We start from the raw sequence: 12,774 nt of genomic DNA on the forward strand, positions 1-12,774 counted from the left end.
TTATTCACATGTGGCGGCTAGTAATTGGCTTGCTGGCCGTTTAAAATTCTGCGCGACTTCCGCCCAAGTCGAAGAGCTTTGAGCATGCTGCAGAGTGCCTCTGAAGTTATCTGACTTGCGGCTGCCGATCGATAGACTGATCACCTATCGATCTTTCTTCCCGTCACCGAGCGCAACCCCGACGTACCCCTTTCCCCGCCGGCTTCGAATTGCAGACGGATTAACTGGCTTGGGCCCCGCCAGCTGGAACAACTCGTGTGGTTGTTCCGACGACCGGACCGCCTGCGTCGTGACTGCAAGCGGTGTGAGTAAAGTTTTTTACAACCAGTAAGTTGTGTCTGCCTCTCCATTCACCAGCCCGCCCTGACGTACGAGCGTAACTCAAGTCGGCCCTGGCAGTCCGAGACATACATATTATACATAAATCCTCCTCTCTCTCACATACACAATTTGCATTGTAATTGTATTCCTGTGTCACAGTTTTAACATCACATACTAATGGCACAGCTTAAACACCACAAGGGATAAATTACTATATCCCAGCATGGTGGCTGCTGCTGCAATGGTGACATTTTCTTATTATATTCTCTGTCATCAAGAACAAATTCACCCTAGCCTCTGCATTCAGGAATAGATACTGTTCTAAAATGTCACTCATTTTAAAGATTGTTTAAAAAAAGTCTAAAACTAAATCCACATTAGTGTTTACAGATTTTTAAAACAGCAAGTTTTTTTGATATTGGTACAGGCACATGAAAGCTGAAGAGCACAAACACACCATGCACATTTAGTGCAAACACACAGTTAAATTTGCTTCTCACTTAAGTCAGTGCAAACCCTCACAGCATTCTTAATCTGAACTGGCTTTAGTTTTCATCGTGTGCATCTCAGACTTGTTGCTCTTAACTAGGAGGAGACAGTTTCTGTTTTAGCCAAATTGATGGATTCCATTGAAACACAAGCAAAAGCAACTCCAAGATTTTGTTGAATCCAATTAGTGAGATGCAACTTGTTGCACATCTGATTTTTATTAACTGTCTTTGAGTTCTCCCCACAAAACCATTGAAATTAAGTGGCTGTGACATTTGACCTTTATAGTGACGGTGTAGGGTTAAATTTGCATGTTTTGTTGATCTTTCATCTTCACGATTATGTGCTTCATCAAGACAGCACAATAAATGTTTGAATCTGTTGTCTTTGGTCAAGCAAAACTCTCATCAAATCTACTAGCTTTCACTGAAGTCTCTGGGAATTCTGCTAGACAGAAGGATATAGGTCTAAGTCTCTGTTTGGTCTTCACCTGCTCAGTCTAAGCTGCAGGTCAGGATTTCATCTTTTCAGTCTGCACTGGTACTTCAATGATGCGGATCACCACAATGATGAAAGATGGGTTGCTTAGCTTTGCTCAGTGCAGTCATAATAGTAGCATGCAAGCCCTTTTGTGTGTAACTAATTACAAGCATTGGGGGACCTGCAATGCCAAAATACTGTGATGATGAGAAATTGAAAGGGCTCCAACACCTTGCAGGACAGAGTTTATGAAAAGGAGTGGCAAATGTATTTCTTATTATGCAAATGCTTAATCATGCAATACTAGTAAGATACTTGAAGTTCTTCCAGCAAATTTTCCAAACAAAGTAGAATTTTATTATGTTTCTTAAGTCAAGCAGTTTATTGAGATTACATCTGATGTAGCTGTTTAGTTACTCATACATGTGTAATTAATCAAAGCAAAAGAGAGGAGAGGAAAGGAAGGATCATTGCTTTTTTTAGTACAGATACCCATGTTTGTGATAGACCATTTCTGCCTTGCCTAACCTATTTCCAACAGCCCTTCATAAGTTTTACTGGTCTATTACCTTGTCTCAGCCAGTTATTGGAATCAGCTTCTGTCCTTCCCCTTGGGCAAGCTATAGTATGATGTATACTGTTTGTGTCTCTTCATGGGACTCTGTGTATGTTTTTATTTTACTCTATTTCATTAGCATGTTATTTCTCTGGAATGTGTGGTCTGGTGGAATGAGCCCAGGGTTGCGAGTCAGAAGGCCAAATTCTAATCCCAGGTTTTTTCCTGGGATTCTCTCTTTGCCACCACAGACAAATCACTGCATTTTTTGGTCTCATTTTGCCCATCTGCAGAACAGAATAATAATACTGACCCACCTGCTTTGCAAGGATATTTTAAGGGTTAATGTCTATGCTGTGATTGATATAAAGCTAGCAAGGGTTTATGTAGTCTGGTATTGGATTATCCACTGCCTAACTTTCCTCTCTAAGCATTCTTTCACTGAACTCCAGGCTCCTAGGGTGATTTTATCCTGTTTGGATGCTTTACTAGTTTCAAGGTGGCTTAACGCTCCAGCTAAGTCAAGAACTCAGTCCTTCCAGAATTAAGCTAAATCATAGAATTATAGAAAGTTGGGGTTGGAAGGACCTCAGGAGGTCATCTCATCCAACTCCCTGCTCAAAGCAGGACCATTCCCAGCCAAGGCTTTGTCTAGCCAGGTCTTAAAAACCTTTAAGGATGGAGATTGCACCACCTTTCTGGGTAACCTGTTCCAGTGCCTTACTACCCTCCTAGTGAGAAAGAATTTCCTAATACCTAGTCCAAAATTTCCTTGCTGCAACTTGAGACCACTGCTCCTTGTCCTGTCATCTGCCACCACTGAGAACAGTTTAGCTCCATCCTTTTTGGAATCCCCTTCAGGTAGTTGGAGGATATTAAATTCCTAGGTCTGTTCTCTTCAAAGCCATCTTTCACCCTCCTGGTGGGCTTTAGGTAAATCCATTTTAACAGCAGAGGCCACCCCCATCCATCCTCTACTAAACAGTTTACTTGTCCAAACTGCCATAACTTTCCTTCCCAGGCATCCAGCCTTTTCAGTGATCCTTTCCTAACTGACTGCCTACTCCTAATCAAGCACTCAGTCCAGCTTTCCTTCAACACTCATTCTCTCAGCTAACCGCAGACTGACTTACATCTCAGAGGATGTCTGGTTCTTTGTCACATGCTAATCCTGTGGCAATGCCTGCTGTATTTATTCTGGAGAGCTGAGGCCAGGTTTTACTTGGGGAAGGATTATTATATTTAAAGGATTTATTTTTCTTCCATAATACCATAGGGCCAGATTGTGAGCCCCTTATATGCATGCTGAATGAATAACAAGTCATCCCACTGTCTTCATGTAATTACCTGCCCCATATGTGAGCAAGAGTATCACCGATAGTCCACTGTTTGTGTCTCATTCTTTTGGCTTAGGGTGCATTAGGCAGGCTGTTTTGTTTTAAGTTTGATGTTACCTTGTGTTTTCTATTTAAAAGACCAGTGGTGGCTAGGAGATGGTGGACAAATGGCCTTTACTGACATTTTGGTGCCCCATCAACAGTACTGTCTCTGATCACAAGACAGCCAAGTGCGAAGGTTCAGTGTTTCATGAATGTGCATACATTATTCTTTGTGCTCTCATTTCTTAGGTCATGGATTAGTTTACCCTGAAGCACATAAAAACTTGATATGAATTCCATTTTTCATAAACTGAAATACATTAGCCATGGCAAGTAGATACTCCTTCCCTCAGAAATCCTGCTTAGAACTTCTGTGGAATTCCTTTGAGATTTTATCACTATCCAATTGTCAGTCACTGCTGTCTTGTTTTATGACACTGCAGAATAAATCAGCAAACTGGACTTTAGAAGATCTGTCAAGAACAGGCAACTCTTTATAGCCAATGGTCATGTGGTTCTTAGTCCTTGGCATCCACGCGAATCATGCGGAACACCTATAATTTTAATGATACTTGAATTCTAAGCAGTGCTATATATAATTTCATTTTGTACTATTACTAGAAAAACAAAATGAATATGGGATACATTTTATCTCACCAACATGTCAGTTCTATTCATAATACTTCTTAGTCACTATAAGATAATGTCTTCAAGTTGTAGCAGATTTGATCTGCTTAACATAAAATAACTGGATTATGCTATGTTCTTAAGTGACAATTATCAATATTGCTTCCTAAAAACAAACTAATTAAAAAGTGAAACACGTGAACATTAGGTAATGCCAAATGGATGATTGTCCATACAATCTTAATTCTCCCCCCATGTATTTTAACCTCTGCACTGAACAAAGCAAACAATCTGTTGAAAAATAGCACATGCACATAATTAACACTGCTATCATAATATATATGTCTATGATGGGAGCAGAATTAAGGCTTCATTGCCCACCATTATCCTGACAACTCCTAGTTTTCAAATCAATGTCAAACTCATTAGTGAGGGCCACACTTCAATTTTGATTCTGGTCCACGCAAATGGACGTAAATTTAAGATCATGACATCACATCATGCCTCAGTTGATCTTCCATTGATACCTTTGGTAAATTTTGCATGTTATTTGAAAGGTAGAATATAAATTGTGGTTTATACACTGATTACATATATAAGTTATGGTAACGTTTATTATTTCGTAAGGGCTTTATCTGCTCATTCTGCATCGTTTGTAGGGGAAAAATATCCCCCTGCCCCTAATGGTCACAAGGAATCAGGATTTTCACTGTGAATATCATTCAAAAAGGCAGCTGTTTCAGCGGCACAGAAGTCCCCAACACCAGTGAGAGTATTGGGTTAGTGAGAAAAATTGCCACTTAATGAATTATAGCCTGCAGCATCAGGCCCTAATTTGTTTCTTGAAGTTTAGCAAGCACTGAACCAACCCAAACCTAATGAGCTTCTGCTGATAGAGCTCTTAATGCAGATTTATACAAGTTGCATGGCATGTTCTGCGATTTGCATGGGGAAGCACAGTTCAAGCAAATCTGGGCAGCTTGCCAAAACAGAATCCCTTCTTCCTTGGTTAAGAGAATTGAGATTCAGTAGGTAACTTTCTACCTGTTTCAACCTGCTGTGCCATTCCACCTAAAAGTCCTGAGCCTTCCAGCAAGCAGAACAATTGATTGAGGTTTCCTTTTAACCAGAAGGGGGGAAACTATGTATACCCAATGAGCTAAATCCTATTTCACCTTCACATTCCTAAGTGGCCCTGATACAGCAAAGTAACTGTGATTTTTGGCTCTAACACACTTTCTGGATTCTATTTTCACCTGGTGCAGAATAGGATCAGCATACACCCCTGCCTGCTGGAGTCAGGAATAGGACCCTCCCAACCTTATAGCCCAACAATTTGGGGACTACCATACTTGCCCAGGGAACAAGAGACCTAGGCTGTAGGCCCCTTTCATACTGAGGATATTTAAATCAGCATCTCCTGCTTCCCAAAGTGATCTAGCCACCAGGCCAGAGGCTAGGCACTACCCAGTCTGCCCTCAGGGCCCGACCCTAATGAGGCAGTGCTCCTTATCCATGGGATTTTAAATGCAAGGTGCAGTGGTCCAGCTTCTAGAGCGAGCCTGCACAGTTCTGGGAAGCAAGAGACATGGGTTCAAACCTACTCTGAGTGGGAGAGGTCTAGAACCATCCTTTATTGGACCACTGGGATAAGTGCCTTAATGACTAGGGCACTGGGCTGAAAAACTGAGAAGCCTCTTCCTCTAGCAACAGACACTCAGTATTGGCGTTTTTTCTACAATGGTGCATTGATAGTAATCAAAGGTGAAACAGGATTTATTCCAATGTAATTCACAATGTATACATCTGGCAGTTCTCCGACTAACCCACAAGGTGTTACAAAAAAACTGCCAAGATACTGTTTCTTTAAAATCAGTACCAAATAGGAGTTGTGACTAGAAAAGATTCAAGTTAGAAGCTCTGCAATGCAGGAAACAGAAAACCTTTACTAATATTATCATTTTCTTTCTTCTGCTCTAATTTCTTAGCGAGTGCTGGACTAAATAGACTCCTGTGATTCTTCATCATTAGCGCACGTCATGTCATATAAGAATCTCTACCCCTGTGAATAATGTCTTTGTTGTAATTCAGAGAGAACAAGAGAACTGATGAACTGATTAATGGTTGCTTTGATTAGGCACTCATTGTTTTCCTGCTTGTTCAACAAGGGGAAAAGAAGGAAAACAAAAAAACCACACACTCCATTCTCTGCTCTCTCCAGTTAGCTTCTCTAAAGTCACATAAATGCTATATTGCAGTCCTCTCCCTTTCAAAGGCAAACTCTGTCAGGTGCAAATGTCTTAACATTACTGGTAGCGTTGGAGTGATGTTGTAGCCATTATGATGCAGGAAATATGCAAGAGGCAAGAAATTGTTTGATGGGAATGTATCCTTTCCTGGACCTACTACATGGTTAAGAGATTTTAGACAAAGTGTTGAGCACAAAGTACCAGTGGCAGATGTAACCTTTGTGCCCCCAAAATTGTCTAAAAATCTTTCTAACCATGCAGTTGATCCAATAAGAGATATCTAATTTTTTAACCAAGACAAAATCTCCATACATGTCAACATGTCAACTGACAAGTAAAAAAACAATATAATCATACTGATACCACTATACAATTATCCTACCAAAAAATGTCAATTGTTTTCATGGAAAATATTTTTAAAGTGGTTTTCAAATGCTCTCATGAAAATATTTTGGTTTTTCTATTAGAAAAAACTGGAGAAAAATATGACAAAAATGAAAATTGTGAACAAAATATTCATTTGGAATATTTTGTTTTTGTAAAAATAAGAAGTTTTATTTTTAAAAAGGCAACTAGTTCTCAGGTCCTTTAAGCTATCCTGTAATAATCATTTATATGGTCCACTGTTTATCATATTCCAATTGCTCATTTTGGATACTTCCTTCACAAGCCTTGATGGGATTCCTAGATAATGACTGATCCCAATGGGATCTCATGCACTGGTTTCATTTAAATCAGTTTTTAAACCTGTACAGACCCCTTGACAACAACTACTTCAGTGCAAGAAAAAATGCCTTATTTTATTTTAGCTTAACTGAGTCCTAATTGATTTAAACTAAGCTAAAGCAATCCTAGTTTGATTTTGGTAGTAGTTACAAAAGATTTTGTTGAAACCGTTTCACTAAGTTTATTTAAAATCCTTCATTACATTAAACCAGTGCAACTTTCTCATGGAAGCATGCCATTGGTTGTCAATTCATCATCTCCCTCTGATCCTTACTTCAGAAGAAGGTACAAGTGGTGATGCCGAGTGCAAAGGGATTTCTCTGAAGAACAAAATGTTTTGAGATTCAGATATGCCAAAACAATCAATCTCCTAAACTCCACTCACTGGAATTGCACAAGAATTGCTAGTCCTTTGTCAGCAAAGTTTGTGGTTCACTTATAAAATTAAGGATATAACCTTTGCCCTCCCGTTAGCACTGCAAATCCAGCACAATTCTTCAAGCCAGAGCAGGAGCGCACTCTGATTCACACATCTTCGACAGGTTTTTTAACTGAATCTTAAATGCACGACCAAACTCTGTTTGGAACCAAGAACACTTGTGCAATGTGCAGTGTGGCACACAAAGTCTTTAACACAGGCAAAGAAGCATAACAAAACAAAACAAATCAAAAAACAAAAACAAAGCAAACAAACAAACCACTTCTACCGTTCCAAATCCCAGACAATATATATCAAATTCCACAGTGTGATTATCTTCCTGGACCAGGACAAATTTAAAACCCAACAGCCATTTTCAGAGTAGAATAGCACTACTTGGCATCTCCATTAATTCAGTTTACATCACATACAAATGAAGTACCCATACACTTACCAAATGTCCTTTGAGAAAAGAATAACACAAACAAAAAAAAACAGAATCTTGTATATATTTTGCAGGCACACATTAGGAGATCTATGCTAGAGCAACTATAAATGCACAATGCGATTTTCCAGCCCAGCAACCACAGCTAAATACCTCCACTTAAATCTCAGCAGCTCAGCAAATATCACAATCTTACTCCTGTTATCCAGTCATTTCTCTTTAGAATTTCACATTTGTACTGAACCTTTGGTTTGCTGTTTAAATAAGGATGGAATAAGACATGAGTTAGGACTGCTGGATTTGAACCCTAGCTAACATTCAAAACCATTATTATTTTTTGGTTTCTTATCCAGTAAATAACATGGCATAGTATCATATCTGACAGTATTTCTGATATTTTTGTAAAGGAAAAATTTTTGGCTTGGCAAGCATGTCATTCAGAACCCTATTCTTCCAATCAATAAGACAACTGCTGACTTAATTGGGGTTTGGATCTGGCCCTAATTCCATCAGTTTTCATCACCACCATGCAAAGATTTGGGAGAAGTCTCTCCAGTTCTGTTTATTCAGCTTGTGTCACAACAGCTTGAGAAAGCAACTCTGCTACCTTCCCACTGAGCAAACAGCAAACTGAATATAAGCATCCACATGGAATGAAGAGGAAGGGAAAATTAAATAAATAGAAAATGTTCTGCCACAAAGATTAAGATTTGTCCAATCCTTGGGGCATTGAAAGCTGGTTCAGCAAAAAGACAGCTTTAGTAGTATCTAAGTATTCTGCACCAGCTGCATACCAGCCAGAGGAAAATGTCTTCCAGATTACTCTGGTCCTTTGTCTTTTCTTCCAAAAAAAAAACAAAAAACCCAATGGATTTTCCAAAGCATACTCAGATGAGATCAACTGAAGTCAAGAAAACCTCAGGAACTCTTGTGACTCTTCTGCTTATAAGGGAGATTTGAAGTACAGCAATAACTGATGCCATTATTCTTACAATCTGCAATATACTGGGCTCCAGAGCTGTGCCTGTCGTAAACATTTGGACTAAGTACAGGCAGTCAAAAAGCCTGAGGCTGAAAGGATTCAATCTTCACAGGTTTCTCTAAGCTGCATAGACTGAACCTACAATAAAGTGAACTAATGTTCAGGTTTAAACCCAGAGGCAGCCACAGGCTTGCAGTGGCTGAGGCCAAAAACCAGGAGGAGCTAGAAAAGTGTTTCTCAAGCCATGGGTCACAACCCAAAAGTGGGTCGCAAGAATAGTTGAAAGGATCATGAGGGAGTCCAAGAAAAATGTGGGAAACCACAGGTTTCCCCTTGCAGGCTGCGAGTCTGCAAGGAGCTGTTTGGGGCTGGGAGGAGCAGGGGGAGGGTGATTGGAGGCAGGGCGCACACACACAGGCAGCATGCAGCCAGGCAGGGTCATGAGAGCAGCCCCAGCAGCTGGATGCAGGTAAGTGTGAGGTCCCAGACGTATGTGTGTATGCGTGTGCACGAATGTGGCAACTGGGAAATGCTGCTTGGTGGGGTGGGAAGGGGCTGTGACCAGGCTTGCTGGGACAGCATGGGAGCCCCAGCCCAGGGCAGGGGGGGTACCACAGGCCTCCTGACCTCCTCCCTCGAGCCTGTGCCATGGCTGGACTTGCTCTGCTGCAGCCACCACTCTCTGGCCTGAGCAGGACAGGGGCAGCTGGGGGCCCCCTCCAGCAGGGCGGGAGGGAGAGGGCAGGGGGCAGGTTAGGAGTGAGGGGCATCAGCATGGCCCAAAGATGCAAAGGACTGTGGCTTAGGAATGAGAGCACAGGCAAGGCCAGGGGGCTGTGAGTGAGGACATGCAGAGACAGGGCTAGGCTCTCATCAGACTGCATGGAGGGCTGGGAGGAACCCCTACTTAGGCACTATGGGGATCTGGGCTAGCTCTGGCCTGGTGGCTCACCTCCCCCATACCTGTGCTTCAGTGACTTGCACAGGCCTGGGGCAGGGGAGCCTTTGCACACCAGGGCTCAGGGCTGGGGCTGTGGAAGGGGCTCTATTCCCCCACTTCCCTAGCTGGGCACAGGCAGGACCACGGCTACAGAACAGAGGCTTTTCTGTCTCAGCTCTATGACAGCCCGGGGGTGGGGCCAGCCCTGTTCAGCTGGGCCAAGACTAGCCTACCCACCCTGAGAGGGGGATTTGCAGAGAAGGTGCACAGCATCCTGGGATGCTAGGGAACTGAGAGTTAACTTGAGTCAGGAGGGGACCCGGGACAGAAGTTTGATAGACTAGTTTAACCTAAGTCAGTTAAGTCTAATACTACATTCATCCAGATCTATCTTAATTCAGTTTCTACCATTTTGAAATCAGTTTACATGCACTGAACATCTGTTCTGTTACAGGTTTAAACCAGTTTCTGATCACTTAAACTGGTTTGTGTCTAATGTCCTTCCCTAGCCTTGATGTCTGCACAAGCAAGTTCCTGAAGAATCCAGGTACTAGGGACAAGTCTGAACCAAGCACTGTTATTAAGCTTATCACATGAGCATTTATTCCAAAACCTGCAACACTGAAGGAGGATACATATCTGCTTGTGTATTTCACATGTTACTAAAACACAAATACAAGAGTCTACAGTAAGGAAACTCAAAGACTATATTTTTTCCCCTACAGAAAAATCAAGTCTGTTCATTACATCCAGTAAATGCTAAATTGATAAAAGTTACTCAGTCTTGACACTTGCATCCATTTTCTAACTTTCACCCAACCTGTAACTTACACCCCCATTCATGTCATCACCAAACTTGACCTTCAATTTTAGTCTCAGCTCTGGAGCTCAATCCTTTTGTGGCTTCCAGTCAGACTGCTCATGCTATTAAAGCATATTTTTTGTGGTTTACAAATCAATATAACATGGAACCTTCAGATTGCAGGCTCTCACTAAAGAAATGACCATATTCTCTGCCTGGGAGCTCACTCAGTTTCTATTGAAGTCAATAGGAGCCACATGCAACCATGCACATATGACTTTAAAAGTAAATACTTGATCATTGCTGAGATCAAAACAATAAAACTGGCTTGAATTTGTCATACATCTGCTTCTGTGAGTGTAAACTTGGAAATAAGTGCAAGATAAAATAGCATCTAGTTGAATAATGCTTACTGTAACAGCAGTAACAAAACCTCCATTGTGATTTCAGTCTGACTACCATTCTTCTAGTCAAGTGCAAACGTCTTTGAAGATTTCAGGGTTTTCTTGTTTCAGGTACCTTAAATCCTTAACTATTCTACTGCATGTTAATAAAGTTTGATTTCTTGTTTGTTTGTTTCTCATTCTTCGGTTGCTAAAGGAAACATATTAGGGTGTTTGTTATTTTTCACTGTTTTGTAGAAGACCTTAATTTCCTTTAACATCAGCTCCTTTGCCTTTCAGTCAGTTAGACAAGTGCACTGTTTAATTCCTATCATCATTTTCTCAACTATCTCCATAGTTTCTGGAGTGTCTTAGGATGTGAAACAACATTAAAAAATTATAAAACTAGTAGTTACTAAGAGGATGTTCCTTTCTCCTGTGAGCAAGAAATTATTATATTTTTTGTATTCACTGCAATCATATAAGAAATGGTACAGAAAAACTGTAATTAAAAAAAGTAGCAGCAACATAACAAGTATATACAATAGCAAAGGAGTACTTTGAGTGTCTGTTATTGAACAAGGACTAATTTCTGAAATCAGTGGGAGTTGACTGCAGGTTTCCAAGGGTAGAAGTGGTCTTATATAAATAGACAGCTCAATCATTAAACTTACACATACCTTTTTGGGGCTGTTTCTCCTTATAGTGAGGAGCAATAAAGAGGCCTTAACACAATAAGATTCTGAATGTAGGCATAAGGTATTGGAAAGAACACTTATTTTGGAGTGCATGTATTTTGATGGGCTAGACAAGGAGAGATTGTTCACCTTGATTTTTACCCTTACATTTCTTTTATGGAAGTGCATTGTGCTGCCACTTTCTTTATTCTGCCAGTTTTTGATTTTCACATCACTGTCTCTTCCACCCCTGCTATCCACACAACAGGAGGGCTTGGTCCTTTCAGCGCTTCCAACATCTTCTTTCGATCTTATGAATGATGCTGCATTGAAAAGCTTAGAGTGAACCAAAATTTTAGCAACACCAACAGAATGATATTAACAACAAACATACACGCTTCCCACTTGACAGTTTCCTAAAAGGAAAGGAGTTCGGTGCACAGGTGGTATTCTCTTCCATCCTACCAGTGAACGGACGCAGAAGACGGCATGAGAACTGCATCAGAGAGACCAACTGGCGGCTTTGGCAGTGGTGTCTAGAGGCAGGCTTCGGCTTCCTGGACAACGACCCGCACATTACGACGAGGGACATGCTCAGTTGGGATGGGCTTCACCTGTCCCTCAAAGGTAAGCGTGTGTTTTCTTCTAGGTTGGCGGATCTCCTCCGGTGGGCTTTAAACTAGGCTCGTCGGGAGGAGGTGAAGATGAGGGCGGGGGAAGCTGTGGACCACCAAACCATGTGGCACCCACAAGGACAGCCCAGCCTGAAGAAAGAGAGCATTGGGAACCTGAAAGCCATGGGGAGGCCAGCACTACGACACAGGTAAGAAACGAGAAGGTAAGAAACAAAGGGCCCCTTGGGACTCGGAGCGGGGGGGCAGCAAAGGCACCAGTCGCAGGGCTCAAGTGCCTATATACTAATGCTAGGAGCATGGGAAACAAGCAGGATGAACTAGCGCTCCTGCTTGCACAAAACACCTATGACTTAGTAGGGCTAACGGAAACCTGGTGGGATTCGTCCCACGACTGGGCGGTACATATTGAGGGTTACAGATTGTACAGAAAGGACAGGGTGGGGAAAAAAGGGGGAAGGGTTGTGCTGTATGTCAATGAGCAATATACATCAACCCTCATCAAGACGGAATCGAAGGATGAGGAAGTAGAAGGATTGTGGGTTAGGCTACATGGGGGGCAAGGAGAAAGGGATTTGGTGCTAGGGGTCTGCTACAGACCCCCACACCAAGGGGAAGAAATAGATTCGGGGCTCCTGAGGCAGCTCTCGGAGACCATAAAAGCTAAA

General features: G+C 41.7%; 1 long non-coding RNA gene across 1 annotated transcript in view; it reads left to right on the plus strand.

Moving 5' to 3' along the window:
* Window positions 1–11,992, plus strand: part of LOC112551951 — a 19,341-nt gene extending 7,349 nt beyond the window's left edge. Inside the window, exons 2-4 of the long non-coding RNA XR_003096295.1 lie at window positions 10,067–10,159; window positions 10,865–10,929; window positions 11,743–11,992. This is a non-coding gene — a long non-coding RNA (uncharacterized LOC112551951). The remainder of the gene's footprint in view (window positions 1–10,066; window positions 10,160–10,864; window positions 10,930–11,742) is intronic.
* Window positions 11,993–12,774: the final 782 nt, after the last annotated feature.

The sequence above is a fragment of the Alligator sinensis genome, unplaced genomic scaffold (genome assembly GCF_000455745.1).
Source record: "Alligator sinensis unplaced genomic scaffold, ASM45574v1 scaffold187_1, whole genome shotgun sequence".
Taxonomy (NCBI): domain Eukaryota; kingdom Metazoa; phylum Chordata; order Crocodylia; family Alligatoridae; genus Alligator; species Alligator sinensis.